Raw genomic sequence first — 18029 nt, 5'->3', positions numbered from 1 at the left:
TTTTTGATTTTATAATTTAGTTTATTTATATATATAAATATATATTATGAACGTAGTTATAAACATTTTATATTTGGTCCTTTTTTTGATAAATTTAGTCATATTTTGACAATTTTGTTCCCCTTCACACTGTAATAACTGTCATTTTTCGTCATGTAACTATGAGTTAGAAATAAAATTGTCAATACAGGACTAAGTTTATTTAAAAAAAAGACCAAATATAAAATATTTACGATTAAATTCGTGGAAAAAAAAAGACTAAATATGCAAATTCAATAAGTTACAAAATAAAAAATGTTAATAACTTAAAGTTATTAGACAAAAAATGTAATTTTACAATGTGTATATATATATAGATATATATACTATATATGAGGCACTAACACTGTTATACAGCTTTCTTGTGCTTCGATTTGTGCAATTTCATGCACATAAATGTACTTTGCATGACCCGTTACGTAATTTTAGTTCTGGTCGGGTAAATGTATATAGACACCATATATTACATTAATCATCAATTATAAGTAGCTTTTCTTGCTGAAAAAATTATAATTTTTGTCCTATACATATAATAGAGTGGCAATTTTGATTTATTATAGAAATTCAATTTGTCAATAAAGGACAATAATATAAAAAGAATGGCAAGTTGACGACTTTTGTTTCTAAAATATGCTAATTTGATTGGAAATATCACGTGTTTCTATAGATGCGTCAATTTTTAATTATAAAAAAACACAATACTATTATTTAACAATAAAGATATACATTAATAGTTCAATTAAATCTTACCCCCAAAAAATATTAAAAAATTCTCCCTCGAATAAATTTCAAGAATCTATGTATGTAATTTCCCGTACGTGCGCGTATTCTCAAAATTATGCCTCTTGTCGGGATGATCTCATGTTATTAATATATATGAATTTTTCGATCACACGATATATGAATATTGATGTTATAATTATGATTTAAACTACTTATATCTAATTAATTAGTTAATTAGAGTATAATTATTTATACTTAAATTTTCCTTGTATGTATATATCTAGTAAATAATAATGATATATGATAATTATTCATGAAAGGTACGTAAAGGTAGATGCATTATGTGGGGTAATGGCGGCTAGTTAGGAAGTAGCTTTTGTGGGCTGAAAAAGGGAAATAATAAGATGGATACCAAGCTTCAAATAAAAGAGCATAAGAATACACTATTCTTAAGTAATTAAAGTAACATGCTTTTTTAATTTGGTCACTTTGGATGCTTTGCATGGAGGACAATGCATCCAATTATATTCCTATACATATACACCATAGTTTTTTAAGTTTATCAAGATTCATATATATATATATACATAGAGGGTGAACAGCAATTTACCATCTGTGTTATTGAAAATAAGTACATTATTATCCTCTGAAAAAAAAATAAAGCAATTTACCCCTTTGTACTTTTTAAAATAAAACAATTGACCTGCTTATACAAGGAGATAAATTGCTTCATTTTAAAAAAATATAGGAAGGTAAACTATTGTATTTTAAAAAGTATAAGGAGATAAATCGTTATTTGTTTTTTTTATAAGAAGATAATTTGCTCATTTGCGATATCATAAGGGGTTGCTTGCATTTTTCTCTATATATATACATTTTGACCACTCAAATATATATATATATATATATATATTAACCTTATTTTATGTGCATGAATCTGTATTTTTTATATTTTTCAGTCACAAAAATAAGAAAGCAACGGTTAGCACTCACGACCTCTAATTCATTTTTCTCGAAAGATTGCGTCTATACTTGTTTATCAATCAATGTCTCTGTATGTAGTTGATCTACTGTCTCTGATATTCAAAATCCAACAACATAAGGATCAATATACGAGTTAGGACGTTCGTCCAGGCCAACCAAGTACCTCGACAAAGATTCAAACAATATAATGGGTGTGACAAAGACCGATCTTTATTACCACAGTAATTTATGGTGCAAAGATTTTGATTTTCTCACAACAATTTTGTTCTGCATGATTTCTATAACAAGGTCAGCAACTTTGGAACATTTCAATATTTTTGGAATAATCATTGATCTCTTTGTTTTTTTAATCCAATTTGCTTTGCGGGGTTGGAATGATTAATCAATTACGGTGGTGTTTACTTGGGTTGAATAAGTAGATTTATACATTTTCATTGTTTGTTTACTTATGCATATGGGGAGTTGGGGTTCTTGCAAAAGCCTTTTTACACGATTTATTCTATCATTCAAATAACTCATATCATATCGCTATCGAAGGCTCTGTCTATTTTCCTATCTAGATGTTATGGCCGTTTACTTGGAAGGATCATAAGGGTCGGACTTAATTACTGTTTGACCCCGATTGGCATCGAGCCCAAACCCATTCGGATAAGTGATAAAATTATTACAATATCCAAATTCTTTTATTGTATTTTACAAAATAGCCCTTGCATGTTTCCCTCTCAAAGTCTGATGCTCCTTTTTCTTATGCGTTTTTTAGGGTAATAGAGTAAATTTAATCGTCATCCTAAAATTATACTTCAGAGTAAACAAAGATAATTTTTCATCCGAACACTACAACATAACTAAGCAAACGAGCTATTATTTTCGAGGTTTTTTTTTTTTAAATTCAATTATAATGTATCCCATCAATTAATTATCTCATAACACAAAATAAATGGAGCCAAAAGGGATCCATACAAGTATTAAGAATTAAATTAAATAGAAAATATAAAGATTAGAGTAGTCCACATGAGGACGTCGCGACATTCAAATTTGACATCATATAAAGTAATAATACACGCTCTTTCTCAATTATTTTAGTGCAAGTATTTACATAGAATTATTACATCAACTCATTACATAACTTACACGTCTCATATTGTTAAGATACTATATGGTCGTACGTTGTCGACATTCTAAGACTCGAGTCATGTCTGTGTTAGGCACGACCCACATAAAAAATTGTGAATTTTGTGCTATACATATATAAGTATCGAGAGACGTACGTATTTCAGATCTAATCACTTTTAAATTAATCCAACCACATTAAAGAAAATTAAAATAAACAACCTAAAAGGTCTCGTTTAATGTATTCTTTCAAATTACATGTCCAATCAATTTACGAATCACACGTATTATTTTTATACATATATATATATATATGTGATTTGGATCGACGTCTTCAAGAATTTGGTGATAATTTGACGACTTTTTGCGATACGGGTCAGGTTGATTATTTTTATTTGGATGAGTAAGGTTAGTCTAAAACACAAAATCATTAGGTTTGATAGAGTGGTTTCTATCTAAAATCATTCGATACTTAAGTTAGTATATATTGAGTTCAATGTTATAGGGGTTGCAGAGTGCGATTTGATAGTAATAAAAGATATAACTTGGGAAATGATTCAATCAGTATTTATAGAAGCTTATGTGCCAGAAATCGTACTAGCCACGTGTCATTTAAATAGTCATCGAATGGGTTTGAGATCAACAGTTACCAATTCATGTCATTGAATCATATGGGTTAAATTTAGGGGTGTTAGTGGGTAGGGTAAGACCCTACTCAAACCCATAGATTAATACCCAATCTCAGATCTGGACCCAACAAATATTATTAGACCAGGCCCAAACCCAGACCTATTAAGAAAATATAGATTGAGTCTCTACACATCAATATTCATGGATCTAAATACCCAATTTGGACCCAAAAATATTTTTTTACCCAATTCAATTACATTATTACTTTTCAATTGATCTACATTCAAGTGAATAAATCTAAAAAATTTAAGACATCATAACATTATTTATCGTGTAATTCTTCAACTAAGTATATTTTTTTAATCAATAAAGAATTAAATAATCAGTTATATAAATATATTATCGTGCTAGCCTTGCTAGATATATTTTTAATATCTTGATTAACAATAATGCTTTGTTGAAGACTCGAAGTGGTAAAATTAAATTTGAAAGTTTTATAATATTAAATCCAATTGCTATTAAAATGTGTAGATTGAATAGTATTATTAGATTATTTTGTAAACGGTATTATAAGTGATATATTATTTTTAAAAAATTATCGAAAAAGAGTTATTTATGAATTGATCATAATAATTCTGAATTTATCGATAAATTATAGATAAAAATAGAAAATAAAAAGAAAGAAATTTAATTTAATATTTAGTTTTTTAATTATTTTTTCTTAAATAAAAATATCAAATATTATCCAACAACATTATTAAGAAAAAAAATTGGATCCAGACCCTACGCAAACTCAAAACATTGGTCCAAAACAATGGCATTGGGTCTAAAGATCCATATATGTGTATTATTTGATCAGATGAAATCTTTCATCGGTACAAATTTAGATAGAATTTTATCCTATCCATTGACACTCAGTAATCAAATTGATATCCTTTGGGGTTTATTCATTCTATTTCCCCTATCAATATGCTCAGTAACTTGAACCACACTTAGTTGGCATGTAATTCCTACTCTTTAATAATGAAATGCTCTTGTGAAAGTAATGGAGCACAGAATATATTGATACTGACCAAAAACAAGTGGAGTTTATTACCTTGTAATTTTATTTGGGAATATCTCCGATTTTCTATTTTAAATTATTTTATATTTTCTATTTCAATTAATATATACATACATGCTATGTGTTCAAATAAAAGTTTTAAAAAAAAAATAATAATGTATAGAATTTGTGAACACGTAACGTGCATATATTAAATGAAATATAAGATGCAACAGAATATTCACAAAATAGAAAATCATATACGAAATATGACACAATAGTGCACAAACATTACATCAGTTGGAGAATCAAATGTTGAGGTTTTATTATTCGAGTCTTTTATTGTAAAATAATGCATCTTCATATTTTATTTAGTATACATATTGTCATATATATGTATATGATGTACTTAACACTACATGTGTTAAATGAAGAGATGTAATATTATTTTATAATTCAGGGTTTTGATCTGAATCTTGTATCATAATGGCTTCGTATCGAAGTTTAATCACGTTTTATTTTTATGCATGTTCGAAGTAATAATAATATGGTACGTTTAGACCAATACAAACCACTATTATATTAACGATAAAATATTAAGTAATAATAATATTTAATGTGGAAATTGTCTCAGATAAAATTCTTAGTATACAGATTAAGACTACATTTAAAAATATAAGGATATTTAATGGGTTCCACAAATAATAACATACGAGGTGAAAAGAATCATTTGCAAATCATGAAAAGAAATATAAAATCTTATCCTTTTTATAGATTCTTGCAACAAAATTTGTGCATTGTCCCCCCGGAATTCGATATGATTTGTTGTGGTTTTGGAATTACGATGAAAGAGAATTGTAATAATTAAAGGAGTGGAGGGCCAATTGGAGGCTGCTTAATTTTCTCGTACAAGCTTCTCTGTCTTGGCAAATTCGGATATGTTCTAAGTACACTTCTTAAAAGCATCAAACTATCTTTCAAGCCCCACTTTTTTCTCTCCCTCTCTTTCTATGTGTATATATTACATACGTTGAGCATGGCATATATATGATTTTCTATTGAGTCAAGTCTTAGCTCTCGTGAATAAGTTCAAGTCTTATTGAATGTGTGTATATTTATTTTATTTTATATGAATTATTATAATTTATTATTATAAAATATGGTCCATGATCCAAAAGGTAGGTCCAGCCAAATTCACCCTGAATATCACACCTGGTGACTCAGCTTAATAAATTGCCTTGACCCATTCCTTTGGTTCAATCCACTTCAGCCACCCGACTCTCCTTTTATATATACCTATTTTTTTAGCAGGTGAAAATCCTAACCCTAATTTCTTCGTCTTCTCGTCTCTTTCACTTCTCTCTCTCTCTCTCTCTCTCTCTCTCTCTTCTCGATTTTTTTCCTTCGCGGCTCTTCTCTCTCTCTGAAATCAATGTCTTCCACATATATATACCTTTGGTGGTTTATGATGTTAAAGAACAACAAGAAAAAACTTCTATCCCTTTCTTTCTTCCGATTAAAAGTTCTTTGTGAACAAATTCTTTAGTGGAAATCTGAGTGGTTCTCAGTGGACTAAATCTTGGTGGTTTTTTTGGGCTTTACAACTCGGAGGGGTTGCCGGCCGTTGGGTGGTGTTTGGGTCCCCCTATACCGGATCTAGTCCCTGAGCCAAATATTCCTTTCCATTTTTTATACTATTTTTTACTGCTTCTTTTAGATCTATTAAGTATTATTTTTATTGTTTTTCCTATTTTGTAATATTGGTCTGTATAAGGGTTTCCTAAACTCATAATCTCATGCAATACTAAATTAGGGTTTTGATTTATTGGGCTTACTACTTGTGGATTCGTCCAAGAGTGGTATTAGAGATATCGGGTTCTTTCTCCGGTGCCGGTAAAATCGTTCTTATTTTATTATCTTGCTGTGAAATATCCTTTTGATTACGCTTTGTGCCAAAAATAGCTTAGTGTGGTTATTTTATGAAAATCTGATATTTTAGTTTTGTGATTCTCGCTGTGTGCAAAAATCTTTTCTGCTTTTTGGGTCTGAAAAATTTTATATGCTTAGTGTGTTCTCTTTTCCTACTTAGTGTTTATTTTCTTCGATCAAGACCATTTACCTTGCTTATCCCTCACTTGGGCGAGACCTTGAGGCTGTCGGGTATCTAGCTGAGGTTAAGCTAAGGTTTTCATTTTATCTGTTAATAATATTTGTCTTCTGTTATATTTCTATATTTGGTAATATTTCTTCTTGTTGTTAACTCTATTACTATTCTTTTTTTATGGTTGGTTATAACTTGCACCCTTTTGATGGAAAAACAAATTTTTCAATTTGACAACAAAAAATAAAAGGAATTTTAATTCAACAAAAGGTTTTTAAAGTCATTGATGGTAAATATTTTGAAAATATTTCTGAAGAAAAAAGAATAGAAAATGATGAATATGCTTATTGTTCTATAATTTTAAACTTTTCTGATATTGTTTTAAGAAAAGTAGGAAAACAAAATACAACTAAAGACTTATGAAATAAATTAGAAGAATTATATACTGAAATTTCGTTACCTAGTAAGCTGTTTTTACTTGAAATTTTTTTTCATTATAAACTGGATTTATCCAAAAACATTGAATGAAAGTTTGAATGATTTTACAAAACTAATTCATGATATTAAACTAACAGGAGATAAAACATTGATGATTATTCTCCTATTATTTTATTAAATGCTATTCTTGAAGCCTATAGTGATTTTAAAGCTGCTATTAAATATGGTAGAGATAATATTAATTTAGGTTCTGTGATTAATGGGTTAAAAAGTAAATAAATGGATTTTAAAACAAATAAATCTAGTCAGGTCTAAAGTGAGGTAAATCACGTTAGGGGAAGAACAAAGAATAGAAACTTTGAATATTAACATAGAAGACATAGTAAAGGTAGAAGTAGAAGTAGATCAAAGTCTAGAACTAGGCATGAAAGACACTAGAGAAAGAAGATATTATAGTTGTGGTGGTAAAGGTCATTACATAAAAGACTGTAAAAAGTCAAAAAAGATAAAAATAAAGAAGATGCAAATGTAATCACTGAAGAAAATTCTAGAGAGGTCTATATGGTATGTGATGTTAATTCTAATCAATCTTCTTTAAATTTAAATGAATGGTTAATTGATTCTGGTTGTACATTTCGTGTGACTCCTTTTAGAGTAATTTTCACAAATTATAAATCTGAAAATTTTGGTTGTGTGTCCATGGCTAATGAAGAACTTTGTGAAATAAAATGTCTTGATGACATATGCTTAACTTTCGAAATTGGTTATAAGTTAACCACGAAAAATACAAGGCATGTTATTGAATTATGCCATAATTTGATTTTTTGTATTGTCCTAGAAGAAGAAGGATTTGAGATAGATGGGGTAAAGGAATTATGAAAATAATGAAAGGATGTATGATTATTCTTAGAGCTGAAAGAAAAAGAATTTTATATGCTTACTCTGTGAAATATGATATTCTTGCTGCTCTGAAAGATGATAAAACTAGTTTATGGCATAAGAAATTAGGCCACTTCAGTATAAACAGGCCCTAGAATTATTATATAAAGAAGGTATCTGATCGGACTAGAATATGATGATGTAGATCTACGATCGCGACCCCACCACGGTGCTCCCAATCTTATATATTTCCTGAGGATCAGAAAACACGTTAGGCTAGTGGGGCCGGTCCCCGATGAAGACACTCTGATGCTCAAGTTAGATTGTAGGTCGAAATATGTGATAAAGAATATCTAGGTTCATAAGAATCTCAATTACCTTTTTTCTGGTATGAGCTCTATATATTTATATAGCTAGAACTTATTATAATGAGTTGCCATATGTCATGATCTTGGGCATTGAGTCTTCAATTGGACGGCCCGTCGCTAATTAGGCACTTAGATCGCGCTCGGGGCCAAAATCTGTGATCCTGGCCATGAATCATGCTCACGGATTTCTCTCTTCCTGCCTTATCTGAAGACGAGTTGACTTAGTGGTGCAAAATCCCGTTTTTACCCTTAATGAGGGTTATATCGGTCATTTAGTAATTCCTCCCTCATCATTACTACCCCAGTTCCTAAGTGTAATTAATTACACTGAAGAAGTCGAAAGGTCTATTTCAGCTAGCAGTACGGCCGTCTTGATTTTTGAGACAACACGTGACGACTGGTAACGGGAGTATCGATCTGCGCACTACCACACGTCGCCCCAGGGATGGCTAACTCTATGAAGTACCTACCCACCTCCTATTTATATATACAGTCTTCTCATTTGAAAAAATCCTACCGACTTCATCATCTATCCGTGATCGTTGCCTTCAATCATTCAATCCAGTTTCTCATCTCCGGTTTCGACCTTGTCATTTCTAAGGTACCATGTCTCCTTCAAAGTCTTCTAACTCTGGTTCCAATTCTGCATCTATTGCTTCCTCCACTCATACGGATATACCCCCAGCTCTTCTTGAGGGTCCATCTAGAAATAGGTCACAACATGGTCGCCAGGTAGAAGGGTCCGATCCTGAAGAGGTCCCTACTTATGAAAATTTCCAATCTATGCTAGAGCATAGTCCTTGGACTGGTATAATTAGCACTGTGAAGTTAAAAATCCAAAGTATAAAGGATAAGTTCTTCATCCCTAATAGCTATGAGATCATTATACCTAGGTCATTTGATCGCATGCACCGACCTCTTGGTTTCTGTGCTTTTTCCCTTCATCATTTTGAGGTCGGATTACGCTAACCTCTAGCTCTTTATGTAGCCCAAATCCTTAGTCGTTTGGGTTTGTGCCCTATGCAGTTGTCACCTAATTCTATCTGCCACATTATTCTTTTTCATTATTATCATGAGGGTCCACCGTTTTGAGCCCAACTTCGACAACTTTTGGTCGCTATATTCTTTTACGACCTCAAAGAGATCTGAGGATTGGGGTTTCTTCTATTTGTCTGCTCGGAAAGAATGTAGATACCTCGACCCCTTGACATCTAATGTTGGTCCTTGGAAGAAAAAATTATTTTTATCCGACCACCTCCAAGTCGTGAGTGGCCCACTCCCCGACCCGGTTCCCCTTTTATATATACCTCATTCTTTAGCAGGTAGAAACTCTAACCCTAATTTGTCTGTCTCCTCGTCTCTTTCACTTCTTCTCTCTCTCTCTCTCTCTCTCTCTCTCTCTCTCTCTCTCTCTCTCTCTCTCTCTCTCTCTCTCTCTCTCTCTCTCTCTCTCTCTCTCTCTCTTCTTAATTTTCTTCCTCCGCCGTTCTTCTCTCTCTCTGAAATCCACGTCGTCCCCTTATATATACCTTTGGTGATTTCTGATGTTAAAGAACAACCAGAAAAACTTCTATCTCTTTCTTTCTTCCAATTAAAAGTTCTTTGTGATCAAATTCCTTAGTGGAAATCTGAGTGGTTTCTTGAGTGGTTCTTAGTGGACTGAGCCTTGGTGGTTTTTCTAGGCTTTGCTACTGTGAGGGGTTGCTAAACGTCGGGTGGTGTTTGGGCTCCCCTGTACCGGATTTGGTCCCTGAGCTAAATATTCCTTTCGATTTTTTCTATTATTTCTTTACTGTTTCTTTTAAATCTTTTAATTATTATTTTTGTTGTTTTTCTTTTTTTTTTATAATATTGGTCTGTATAAGGGTTTACTAAACCCACAATCTCCTATAATGTAAATGAGGGTTTTGATTCATTAGGCTTACTACTGGTAGATTCATCCAACAGTTATATATCTAGCATTGATTGACACTACAAAAAATAACTCAAAAAGCTACGAAAAAATTGATGTTAAAATTAGCGTTGACCTAATTAGCAAGTTGTCGTCGCTAATATACATTCTTTAATATATATTTCAAATAATTTGTTGTTAAATTCGTTAGCAAGTAAATTTTCATTGCTAAATTTGTTAGCAAGTAAACTTTCGTTGCTAACTTCATTAGCAAGTAAGTTTCTTGTATTGCATTATATAAATTAGCAATAGGAATTTTACTTTGTAATTAGCTTGACACAGGGGTTTTTTCTCCAGCTATTGAGCCATTTTCTTGTAATATGAATTGACGTATTGCTCAATTTATTGAAATATTGATGTAATCATGTATGCAATTACCACTTCAAAAATAATATTCTGGTCAATTATTATAGTTAAAATAAAAGGTTATGGTAAAATAGACAGTACCTCCAGTTATGCAAAGTGGCTTTTAAACATTATTTCAGTAGTCGAGACCAAAATAGAGGTCAAAATATTAGGCATAGTTAAAAATTCATGACAGATGATTTTATATAGTCAAGAATCATTATAATAAATATTTTGATCATAATTAAGACAATAACAAATATTAATTAATCATAAGTAAATTTGATTGTGCAAGATTGTGTATGGGTCATTTTTTGGTAGTGTGATTGTGTATGGGTTCTGTTCCACTACTTCCGTTGTGAAACAATATTTTGGATCAATTATATTTATACTTTTTTTAGATTTGTTCTAATTATAAATACATTAATATTAAATTAAAAATTATAATTATCCTACTTGAAGTTTGTGTAACCCCATCTAGTAGGATTCCATCTCATGATCAATTATGTTCTCAACGCAATTTTAAGCGATGATCATCCATTTAAAAAAAAAAAAAAAAAGATTTGAAACTACACTGATGGAAAAATGCAAATAAGAGTGAATTGAAAAGACAACATGAACTAATAGCTAGAGAGCCGTATGTCCAAAATAACCTCACGATCGATGGCTGAGGCTTGATGAGATAGAGGGGAGGGTTCATAAACGAGAGTCAAGGTCGTTTCTGGAGAGCAATGATCTGATGGTTTATAATTGGGCACCAATTCTTGATATTTCAATAAAAACCTTTTTGTTTTTTCAACAATAATCTTTTTTGTTTTATTTGAGGATACTTTTGTACTTTTTCACTTCTCGAGCAAGCATTTAAGGGTTTACATACATTATGTATGAAAGTTATAATTTTTAATTTTATTAAAAATATATTTATAATTAAGACAAATCTCACGAAATGTGGCTATAATCTACCCTAATATTTTTTATGAAATATTTGGCATACATACTAATTACCAACATTACGCTTTTATGTTACATCAATATACACATTCAAAAATTATTCTCATCTCGTGCAAACTTATATCATCTCAGTTTTCCATTAAAGGGATAAGATGTCAAGCAATGACTTTAATTTGCAGTATATTAGTTGATCAAATTATAAAACAAGAGAGTGGAAAATTATGCCAACCAAAAATATTGAACATGTTATTGCAGGTTGATCATTTAATAAAAGTTTGTTTTTGGCTTCTCCAAAGATTCAACAATAATTAGTGACATTAATATTAGGGTATTATAGGATATGTAAAGTGTAGGCTGCAGATAATACACATGAAAGTATTATAGGATATATATATATAGGACGGAGTAGCAAGAGTTGGAGGAGTACAAGAAGAGGGCATTTGTAATAAGAGCTTGAGTTTTAGGACATTGATTATATAAACAAACATTGATGCAAGAATCATGAATGGATGATCCTCATTCAAAGACATAAATAGATGGGTGAACACTGTTGAGAGAGAGAGAGAGAGAGGCTTACTTGGACTAATGAGTGACTCTAATAACTAAGGTTTCCCACTTTCACAGGAACTAATAATGGAGCCAAGATTCATCATCATAGGACATCCTTAAACAAACAAAGTATCACTTCTCTCCGAAACTAAGTCCCAGTTCTTGATATGGGATTCTCCAACATATTTGGAATGTTAAACTTTCTCCTTAATAGGTAAAATACCAAAAATATAAAATAAAATAAAATATTAAAAAAAAATCTTCCTCTCTTCTCCACCACCATCTTTCTCTCCACCGTTTCTTCGTCATGGATGAAAACGAGCAGCCTCAACGGGTCAGGGGGCCGGACGGGTACAACAGGCTGATGACATTGGAGATGGAAAATCAGGGAAACGCCAGCAGCACTGGAGGAGAATCCGATTGTGCATCCGAATTTAGGCAGTTCTGCTTCGATCTGCACCAGCAGTTGGAGTCAGCATGCCATGTGATTGACTGGGACCGTATTTTCATGATAGCTTTCGTCACAATCGCTATAGTTCTGGTCATATTCGCGTTCTTCCCATATTTGCGGATTCAGCTGATGAGCGATCAACGGCTCCAACATCAGTTTATTCTCAATTCATTAACAATATCAGATTTCCATGCAGCATCTGATCAGGTGACAGGGAAATGTGATGTTATGTTCAATATCAGCAACCAAGGCGATAGAAGCATATACCATGAGACTTCTGTGCTTTCCATCTTTCTGGACCATGAGTTGTTATGGGTGGCAAGAACAGGCGATTTCTTCATCGACATTGGCAACGACATCGTTTTCAATGTTAGCATAAACAAGACGACCGTTTCTGTTCCTGCTTCATTTGTGCCGACTGCTTTTGTGGAGAGCAGGACGTTGCATAAGCCCCTCCGTTTCAAATTGAAGTATGACGGGATGCTCCGGGAGGGTCTAGCCGCCTGGTACGAAGAACGAGCCCACATATACATTATTTGTGGTTGGGTCGATATGCAGTTTGTTAATGAAACTACTCTTGAGGGAGGGCCAGCAAACTGTTCTGTAATAAACTAAACTACTGTATAGGTTCTTTACTATGTTGGAGTACAGTAGTTTTTCAAACTGCTGTTTCTGTATAATAGTTTTCTCTGATCAGGTTGTTGTAGTTAGGCCTTATGATTTTTTCTCTGTACAGTGAAGAAAAACACAGAAAAGATCCGGCGGTTTCCAGAAGTTCTTCTACAGGAGTACTCTTTTTTGGTTGCTCTTAATTATTGCATAGCAATGTGCAGTGTTTTGTTGCTTTTAAGGTGGTCTGCACACTCTTCAGGTTTTTCTTACTTTTGATCTATTCAACAGTTTCAATGAAAGCGATTTTATTTGCTGCATTTGTTCAATCTGATTAATGTGTTGTTCTGGTTTCATAGTGGTTTGCTGTTCCATTTCTACCTAAAGGTATCATTGCATCAGCAGAACCAACAGTACTCGGAATCATAGTAGAAAAATCTAAAATACACAGTTCGATATGAGAAAATATGTAATGACAAAGCTTACTTTTATTCGATGAATCATCAAGTTCGTAACTACAAGCCAATTGCAAACAGCAATGACGGAGATAATACAACAAGAATGTAGAAGTTTGGAACAGGGATTTCGCAAGATCATTGATTCTATGAATCTTTCTTGGGTAAATGGACCGGAAAAAGCAAAGCCTTCTATAAAAGGGAAACCATTTTCCACACCAGACATGGAGGATTGCCGCGGAATATAAAGCTTCGATAGTACCACGTGAAACTGCTCGTACCTGATAGAGGAAAATTGAAATATATTTTGATTTGCAAGAAATATGTATGCTGTTGAGGAAGAAGCACAGTTTTTGGTGCACTATTGATGAGAATTCTTCTCATGATGTTCGTTCAAAGCCACCGCCAATTTGCATGTGCAGCCAATCTGGTGATGAACTCCTACCGTATTCTCTTGTACTTTGAGGACCAAATGCCATGCTAGAAGCATCAAATGTGTTGCTGCGCAAACTGCCAAAGAAAAGTCATGAACAGAAGAAAAACATGTAAGCACTTTTGCAAATTATCACAAGAAACTTTGGGAACAGACTGATGGAGGCGAATGTCAGAAGGGGAAACTACTGTCAAAACAATCTCCTTGAATCTATGGAAAATCCTTCTACTATGTTTGCCGAAGAGCATGTGGTGGAACCAATATGTATAATTTGATGACTGAAACTTGAAGTGACAAAAACGTTCAACCAAATTCAGACGGTTGTATATCATGTTTGAAGCACTTACATCTTTTGAAGGAAATCCATCGATCCCCCCTCTTGCATTGACTGCTTCAAGCTTCATTGACAGAAACTATGGGACGAGTGAACTGTGATTAGTGCATTTCTCAAGTGGACTTGTTTACAAACAGAGACATATTGCAACAAAACATACACATACAGACAGATGTAGAAATCTAGTGATGTACCTCAACCTGGCGTTGCAATGATTGGATGTAATTAATAATCTCATCGAGCACCAGTGCTTTGCCAATAACCTGGAACCAAAAGATCCCCTCTAAGAATTAGTTACTTTGGAAGTACCAAATTGCAGTAGATCCTTGCAATAAAGAACATGGGAAAGAAATATTTGCAAAAATACGTCCAGAGGTTATTATGGAACATCAAATCAACATAATGCAATCAAGATGGAACATCAGAGATAATCCATAACCCAGTTCATGCACATGTTGTAAATTTTCATGATTTTGCCCAGATTCTACCAATGTGGAAAAACAGATCATAAGGCATCGATGAACACAGTTCATGATAAAAGATGAGAAATGGAAAGGTTCTTGATATGTAAAGAAATGCAGCCCTACATATATGAAATCGTTCAATAAACAATACTACATGGAAAAATAAAAGCATGGCCATATGCATTTAAACCCAAAAAATTTCCATGGCAAATTCCCACAATGTAGGACTCAAAAGACATTGCGTGCCTCTTGTCCGCAAAATTTGGTCCTACATTTCAAATGGCAATGAGAAGCATAACTGATGTCAACAAAGCTTACAAGTGTGTTTGCTTACATCATGTGTTTTCATCAAACACATAACAAGAAAAAACTGAGGCATTCCTTATTCTTGATAACATTAAAAAAAAAAAAAGGTATAACATTTTCAACAAGACAATCAAGTCCAAAAGTTGTTGATGCTCACCTTATTACAACCAGGAACTAAATCTTGGAGAATTTTCATCCTCTCGCTAATCTTTTCTCTCCTAGCCTGCACCAAAGAGTGGAACAAGAGAAACCACTTAGTATCCACATTCATCATCGATTATTTATTCATCAATACTCCACTGCTAACTTATAGCATTATTCATTCACTTTACTTTTCTAACTAACAACGACATACGCCATGAAACCTCGGAAAGATTAAATCTTCACATATGAACAAAAGAGAATTGGGGTCTTGTCATTACTCTTTCAGCTAAACTGTGACTATCAGTAGCTTGACCTCTTCTCGCTCGCACGTGGATGTAGTCTTGTTTTGGCGGCTCAGCTGGTTTTGGTTGCTCCGTTCCCTTGCCTGAATTCCCTTCTCGTTCTAGTTTATTTTCATGATTCTCGTTTGATCCTACCGCCTTCAGTCTTTTACTATCACCTTTCTGATTCAGTTTCAACAATAATTACAATATTAGAACTTAAACAAATTGAAGAAATGTGTCTTTTACACATTATCCACTTACTACAATTGAAGAAGACACACAAACTCATATTATTACAAGAACAAGTACACCATATAAAGGAAACATAAATTCTTCAAGTCCAAATAAATAACATAGCAGAACACAGTCAGCCAAACATTACATACTATGAACGAATAATCCAAGCAAGTGTATCAGTATTGAATAACGATAAGAATAGTACTAGTACGAGGGTGCCTCTGTATAGACAGTGGAATAATCATAGTCAGCAGCTAGGAAATTAAAGGAGTTGTCCCAGTTAACACATTACCAAAACATTGTGATTGCCGTTGCCATTACTATTGCTGGTGGAAGCTCCTCCCTTGGCGCAGTCATCCTCGTCGCGGCGCTTCCGGGAATTATGATTGGGGGGGCTATGATTCGATCTCGGGTCCATGACCATCGGATCCAAGCCCAACCCATACGACGTCGCAGCGGCAGTCATCTGAAACCCCGGCCAGATCTCGGCGAAGTTATAAACTCCTCCGTCGTTCATCATCGCCGGCCCTTGTGGATCCATTTTTCTAACACCCGAAACAAAATTCCGCGGCCTGAGAGCAGTCACGGGAGATGAAGGATCATGAATGTATAGATAGATACAGTCAGGTGTGTATGTACAGGTGGGGTGGGGTGGGGAGTGGATCTTCTTTCCTTCAAGAATGGAGGTTGTTGGGTGCGCACAGTACACACTAGCGTACAATGGCTACCACCAGCACCAGCAGTGCGTGTGCTTCTTCTCTCACTTCACACTCCACAGAGAGAGAGAGAGAGAGAGAGAGAGAGAAAGAGAGACCTCGGGAGTTGAAAAGAAGTGACTTTGAGTGAGCTTTTCTCGGAGCGTCCAGCGTTTCATGTCTTAAGCCTTCCATGCTATTCTCCTCTACACCTGGCTCACCTGCACCCGCTCCCACTACTTCTTAATCTCCATTTATTCTAAAGATGTTCAAGTAGTTCAATCACAACCAATTGTGTCCTTTCATAAGCTATATTTATGAAATCCAATCCATCCAAAAATTAGTTCATTTTGAGATCTAATTTTAATTTATTTATCATTTTAGTAAAATCATAGTAACATACTTACCTTTTGAACAGTAGTTACGACTCAAATCGAACATTTCACAATAACACAAGATTTCTGTGATCATATCCGCATGGTTCGTACCAATAATATCACTTCTATCTTATACTTAGCATGAATAAATACGAAGCATTAAAATTGTAAAACGAACGTTGAGGAATGAATGTACATAAACACTAAAATATGTTGAATTCACGACAAATTCGCAATTTATTTTAGTTATTTCCTAACAAAGAAGACCCTTTTTTTTTTTCAAGAATAATTTGGATAAAAAAAATAGTGGTGTTTTTATTGATTTTGGTATAATTAATGAGAAAAGTGGATTAGAAGATTGATTAATGATTGTAATGGGTCCATATGTGGAAAGATTAGTGATAATGATGGTTTAGAGTTGGAGATTAGGGGTTTTTAAGGATATAATCTCTAAAGTTGGATTGATAATGACTGCCCCATCATTTATTGGCCCACATTTTTAGATTTTATGTTTTCATCATCTACCTAAAAAATCATCATTCTCTCTTCTCCTTTTGTTTTTTCTTCATTTATTTATTAAGTTTTATCTATTATTTAGAATTTGAATTTAAATATTAAAAGAAAAGTATAATATAACAAGTCTCTAGCAAAGAGGGTGTTTGGGTGAGCTAATTATGAGCTTTTTGAAATATTTTATACAATATTTTAGAGCTTATAAGGTATTGAAAGGTGGTAAGTAAATTTATTTAGAATAGAGCTTATAAGATTTGGAAATAAGTAAGTATGTTTGGTTTTATTTTCGGCCCATTCTTGATATGATCGAAACACATAGCTGTTTATTTCATTTATTGCAGTAAAAATGAATTGTTCCCTACATTATGAATGACTATAATTAAAAAATTATTGTAAATAAATATTATTCAGCACAATCAAACAAAATTGATGCAGAAAATTAAGTTTGATTGCAGTTAATTAATATTTGCTATAGTTTTAACAATAGCCAAAATATTTGTTATGGTTTTCAGCTATGGCTAATATTTTGGCCCCACTTGCAGAAACTACAGTTAATAACCGTTATGCAGCCATAGTTAATTAATAGGATAAAATACACTCTGCCCCTTGAATTATTC

The 18029-nt window shown here is 33.0% G+C and overlaps 1 pseudogene across 1 annotated transcript; it reads right to left on the bottom strand.

The window, feature by feature from the left end:
* Nucleotides 1-13640: 13640 nt before the first annotated feature.
* Nucleotides 13641-16691, bottom strand: LOC105168178 (transcription factor BHLH094-like; annotated as a pseudogene). Its single transcript, XR_016067066.1, has 6 exons — nt 16120-16691; nt 15585-15770; nt 15320-15385; nt 14587-14655; nt 14406-14471; nt 13641-14135 (listed from the first exon to the last, which is right to left on the bottom strand). The product of XR_016067066.1 is annotated as a transcription factor BHLH094-like (transcript).
* Nucleotides 16692-18029: the final 1338 nt, after the last annotated feature.

This window comes from Sesamum indicum, linkage group LG8 (assembly GCF_026168435.1).
Source record: "Sesamum indicum cultivar Baizhima isolate 11 linkage group LG8, ASM2616843v1, whole genome shotgun sequence".
Taxonomy (NCBI): Eukaryota; Viridiplantae; Streptophyta; class Magnoliopsida; order Lamiales; family Pedaliaceae; genus Sesamum; species Sesamum indicum.
This window is presented reverse-complemented; position numbering and strand designations above follow the sequence as displayed.